Source organism: Acinonyx jubatus, chromosome A3, assembly GCF_027475565.1.
Source record: "Acinonyx jubatus isolate Ajub_Pintada_27869175 chromosome A3, VMU_Ajub_asm_v1.0, whole genome shotgun sequence".
Taxonomy (NCBI): Eukaryota; Metazoa; Chordata; class Mammalia; order Carnivora; family Felidae; genus Acinonyx; species Acinonyx jubatus.
Window position 1 is genome coordinate 103610152 of NC_069388.1, and position 6000 is coordinate 103616151.

General features: G+C 44.2%; 1 pseudogene; it reads right to left on the reverse strand.

Moving 5' to 3' along the window:
- Window positions 1-3318: 3318 nt before the first annotated feature.
- Window positions 3319-3770, reverse strand: LOC106970827 (40S ribosomal protein S11-like; annotated as a pseudogene).
- Window positions 3771-6000: the final 2230 nt, after the last annotated feature.

Sequence of the window (6000 nt, forward strand, 5' to 3'; positions counted from 1 at the left end):
CATTGGACAGGACCATTGCCAGCCCTCTCCACACTGCCCTCATTTTATTCATGGAAACACTCCTGCATCCTTTTTCTTGATGAACTCAGAATAGGGAGCCAAAGCAGCAGCAGTCTCTTGGCTCTCCCATCTGAGCAATCCGTTCTCATGCCTGCTCTCTGGGTTTCCTGGACAAGAGTCTGATGCTGATCCACAGAGACCCCCAACTATAGGAACACACATGGCGAGCTGCATGAGTGGTGTTGCAGTGATATGTCCATTCTCTCTAGGATTGAGGCAAAGTAGGAAACAACCCTGTGCCTCCTGCCGAGATGGGCTAGCAACTATTCATTCTAGGGCAAAAAGCCTCTGAAGAAATCTCTTCAGAAATTTCTCTTCTGTCTCCACACTCTGACTCTTCTATTATTTTTTGCTGTTTATTTATTTTTGAGACAGAGAGTGAGGGACAGAGAGGAAAGAGACAGAATCCCAAGCAGGCTCTGCACTCAGCGCAGAACCCAATGCGGGCCTCGAACTCACAAATGGTGAGATCAAGGGGCGCTTGGGTGGCTCAGTCGGTTAAGCATCCGACTTCGACTCAGGTCAGGATCTCACGGTCCGTGAGTTCGAGCCCCGTGTCGGGCTCTGGGCTGATGGCTCGGAGCCTGGAGCCTGCTTTCGATTCTGTGTCTCCCTCTCTCTCTGCCCCTCCCCCATTCATGCTCTGTCTCTCTCTGTCTCAAAAATAAATAAACGTTAAAAAAAAAATTAAAAAAACAAAAAATGGTGAGATCAAGACCTGAGCCGGAATCAAGAGTTGTATGCTTAACCAACTGAGCCCCCCAGGCGCCCCCATTATTCTTGACTTGGCTAAGGACTCTAGTTTTCTGAAATTTCCTTTGTAAATTCTGCATATGGAGAGCAAGCCGCATGCCCACTTTGGTATTTTGGTATAGAACATATCAGTACCTCTGAGTGAAGATTAGAATTGAAGCAGGAAGAGCCCTCTTTTAACATCCTGTGACACAGAGAACTAGAATAGAGAACTTCTACAAATCAAAAAGAAAGCGCCAACCCAGAATTTTTAAAAATGGGCAAAGGATATGAACAGGCAAGTCAGAAAGCTGAACATTGTAGGGCAATGAACATTGAAAAGATGCTGAGGCTGAGGCATTTCCCATCCTGCTCCCAGAAGGTCGGGCAGCCGTTGTCTCTCTTCTTTGGGGCAGTGTTGTTCATGGTGCCATCTGTCAGAAATTCTTTTCCCATTTCTCCTGGGAGCTCTGGGATCCTGATGCAAGCAGGACTCCTGTTGGCCCTGAGTCCCTAGAATGAGCCCCCTGTGCTGCCCCCAGGACACCATGGGAGGCTTTCCCCCTCCATCTTCCATCTCTGTGTGCCTGTCTGTAGCTCGTTGGCATCTTGTGGATCCCCTCACTTGCAGAGAGGAAGGGATAAACCTTCTACTTTTGTAAATTGTGTTCTTCCAAGGCCATTTCAGAATTAATAATCAGGTTACATGTGTCATAGATACCCAGAGCTTTAAATTGTAATGGGGTTTCCTTTGGAAGCAGCTGCTACATTTCTTGGACTCTTCTGTGTTTTTTTTTTTTTAGGTCTCTAAAGGACTGGCTTCTTTAGAGGATTTTTGTTTATTTCATTTGGAAGGTCATAATCATTATTGAAACCTTTCCAAGTCTTTCATAATGTCGTGTGTCTCAAAAACTCATGGTAGGACTTCGGTGTGTCCTGGATGTTGGAACCAGATCCCGATTCCCAGGGCATTTCCTGGAGGGGCCAACTTCTCACCTCTGGCCTGAACAAAATGAGGGCCGCCCACCAAAATGATGGAGGCAGCTGTGGCAAGAAGCCCTGGTCTCAGAGTCCAACTCCAAAGCGTTGTTACCTTGCCTCGATTTTAAAGACGCATCTGCCGGTTGGAGCTGTCATATGAGAATTACATGACGGAATGCATATGTGTGAGGGTGAGTGTAGGGGCTCACAAATGCAAGCTCTTCTAGTACAGAGCACGGCCAGCTGCGGCTTCTTAAAAGTCGATTCTCTTTACTTCTAATTCACTTTTTTTTTTTTTTTTTTTTTTGCTCATAACTAAAGTACTTTCCTAGAAAAAAAAAAAAGTCGATTCTCTTTTTTCCCCATCATTAAATGAGTTGAGATACATGAGAGTATTGAGAACACAAGCAAGGAGAAGGAGAGCAACCATGTAACTCTGTATCCCATGCCCTTGTAGTCATTATTCCATGCCAAGGCTAGGACTATTTTTTCACACTGTTGAAAACATGTGGAACGTAAGATGTTGAGTATTACATTTATACCTGATATCACAAGACTTTCTCACGTTATTTCAGTCTTTGTAAACCTAGGGGTTTTTCTCTTTACCATTAAATTTTTTGGTTATGAAACCATGATTCCAAAGCTGAAACTATATAATCAGTGTGTAAGTGAGTGCTGACCCCTTTCCTCCCCTGCCCCGTTGCCTGCTTCTAACCATTTTATTTGTTGATGATTTGCTTTCCAGTGTTTTTTTTTTTTTTTTTTTTTTTTTAATGTTTATTTTTGAGAGACAGAGAGCCAGAGCACGAGCAGGGGAGGGGCAGAGAGTGAGGAAGACACAGAATCCGAAGCAGGCTCCAGGCTCTGAGCTGTCAGCACAGAGCCGATTTGGGGCTCGAACTCACAGACCATGATATCATGACCTGACCGAAGTCAGACGCTCGACTGAGTGAGCCACCCAGGTGCTCTCCAGTGCTTATATAATTAGTATTTTCCCTTCCTTCCCATGTGAAAAGTAGCACACTATAGTTTTTTCATTAAACAGTATATCCTGAAGACCATTCCATGTCAATAATTAGAGTTTTTCCTCATTGCTTTTTATGGCAATGTGTGGCTATATTTTAGCTCGTTCAACCAGTTTTCTAAACAATGGACATTTAAGTCCTTTTCAGTTTTATACCATTACAAACAAAGCCATGGGTGCCTGGGTGGCTCAGTCAGTTAGGCGTTGCTCATTTTTTTTTTTTTTTAATTTTTGTAATGCTTATTTTATTTTTGAGAGAGACAATATGAGTGGGGTAGGGGCAGAGAGAAAGGGAGACACAGAATCTGAAGCAATCCAAAAAGTAAGGACATTCTCCAAAATAAACTTCATCACATACCTTTCAATAATAAACAGTACTTTTTTTAAAGTAGACCAATTTCCTAGTTTCTTTTTTTTCTTTTCTTTTTCTCTTTCTTTTCTTTTTTTCTTTTTTTTTTCTTTTGACTGGGAAAATAACTTTATTTCCTTTAGGGGTGTGGGCAGACTTCTAGTCTCGGAACTTACTGGAATTGTTCCTTGGTGCCAGTGGCCTTTGTGACTTTGAGTACATTGAAGCACACAGTCTTGATCAAGGGCCAGCACTTGCCCACTGTGACAGTGTCACCAATCTGGGCATCCCTGAAACGGGGACAGGTGCACGGACATGTTCTTATGGTGTTTCTCAAAGTGGTTATACTTTCAGATGTGGTGGAGGTGACAGTGGTCTTCTGCATCTTTGTTTTGGTCATCACACCAGACAGAATCTGCCCTTGGATGGAGACTTCAGTAAAGGGGCATTTTTGGTCGATATTAGGTGCCCTCAATGGCCTCCTTGGGCATCTTGAAGCCCAGACCGATGTTTCTGTAGTATCGCAGGAACTTCTCCAGCCAGTTTCTCCTAGCACGACCCTCGTCTTATTTTGAAAGATGGTTGGCTGCTTTTGGTAGGACACTCAGTCTGAATGTCCGCCATCTTCCCAGCCACCTGGAAAAAGGAAGGTCCCTAGTTTCTGACACCTAGTATTTATTCAAATTTCCTTGGTTGTTCCAAAAATATCTTTTACAATTTGTTTTTTAAACCAGGATCCAATCAAATACCACAGACTGCATTGGGTTGTTGTATCTTTTTTATTTAAAGTGGGTTCCCCCTCATACCCCTTTTTGTCATCAAACTGACTCCAAGAGACTTGGCCAACTGTCTTGTGATGTGTCCCACATCCTTGATTTGTCTGATTGTTTATTCATGATGTCATTGACCTTGTTTCTTTATGCCATGTTTTTTTGTCTTTTTTTTTTTTTTTTAAGTTTTGTTCATTCCAGGTAGTTTCTGTTGGGTTTTTTGATCTCTTTCCCAAGAGGCTGATCCTAGACTGATTGGAATCTCTGCCAGTTGTGGATTGTTTACCTTGTGGGTCTTGTCCTTATCGGCTGGGTCCTATCGATGTCTCCCTGATGTCAGGAAGTCTCATTCCCTGAGAAGATGCATCCAGCCAGTTTCCTGCTTGGAGAGTATACACCTGGGAGCCAGTGGGAGAAGGAGTTTGGGCTTTCAATATTCAACATTTAAACATCCTCCAATTACCCTGTGTTCCAACTGAAAACTTAGGTCATGTTTTTCAGACCCGAGACCCTCTCTGGTCTCCAGATAATAGACCTCAAGTTTCCAGCTGGGGTAGGGGGGAGACCACCACCCAGGAGAGGGGATCTGGGGGTCTAAATGCTTTTTTTTTTTTTTTAAGTGATCTCTAGGGGCACTTGGGTGGCTCAGTCCATTAAGCGTCCGACTTCAGCTGAGGTTGTGATCTCATGGCTTGTGGATTCGAGCACTGCGGCGGGCTCTGTGCTGACAGTTCAGAACCTGGAGCCTGCTTCAGATTCTGTGTCTCCCTCTCCCTCTCTGCCCTTCCCCTGCTCGCACTCTGTCTCTCTCTTTCCTTCTTAAAAGTAAATAAACATTAAAATTAAAAAAAAAAACCAAAACAAAAAAACAACTAATCTCTACATCCAACATGGGGCTGGAACTCATGACCCTGAGATCAAGAGTCATATGCTCTACCAACTGAGCCAGCCCGGTATCCCTCCAACTGTTTCTGAAACAGCCTTTTCACTAATCATGCTTTGGGCTCCACCTTCACCGTCATTACCCATGGTACCTGTTGGCCAATCCCTGAGCCTTTGGGGGTGGGCTGTAAAAGGGACTCCTGTTTGTTTTGTTTGTGTGTGTGTTTGTTTCCTACCTGTTGGCTTCTATTTCAGCTTTCTCAGAAATGCCTAAATCATTCGGCACTTCCCCATCTGCTTTTTGGCTTCCAAAATATTGTTGTTGCCATCCCCTCTTCTGTCTCTTCATGGCCCTTGCGGGTTTGCATCCTTTCCAAATCCCTTTACTGATGCTTTGGAGGAGTAAGAGGAGGGGGCAGGAGAAATACATGGATCTACCCACCAGCTTATCCAGTCTTTGGTTTCGAGAAATGCTTGATTGGTTTGATGAGCGTTTTGGTTGTAGAAGACCCCTGGGTGTTCAAATCTAGGTGAGGGCAGCACAAAGAGGAAGCTGAATTGCCCAGCATTGCACTGAGGAGGAGGATTTTGAGAGAACTCTGCAATGACTGGAGCTCCAGCAGTTATCTTGTGTTATGAAGTGACCTTGAAGAAGGAACAGAAAGAGAGGAGTCTGGCTCTAATACCATGACGCTCCCATACCAGTTCTGCACTATTTACGTCTGGACTTTTTTTTCCCTTTTTTTCCCTTTTTTTTTAACGTACAGAAGAAAATTCTTTGGGGTTTTCCCCCCTCTGTTTTATCGTTATAATCACTATCACATGCCAAGTACTGCTCTAAGTGCTTGGCTTATATACTAATTTTTATACCAACTTATGAAGTCAGTACTATTACTGTCCCTGTTTGGCACATGAGCAGTGAAGCACGATGTGGTTACCTAACTTGCCTGAAGTGACGTAGCTAGTAAAAGCTAGTAAACTAGGCGGTTTGGGCTTGTAAGCACCGGTCTGTTACCTCAGCATGGCCAAACCCAGTCCTCACCAACACGGCTGTGCAGTGCAATCCCAGAACCTGCCACCCACCACAGTCGTGCGGTATTGGTGACTTTTCAGAATCCCTGGTGAATGATTTATAAGATACCAGGCAGTAAGCACACTCCCGCCCACCCCTGGACCCCCAAGAGTCCCCTGTCCCCTGACAC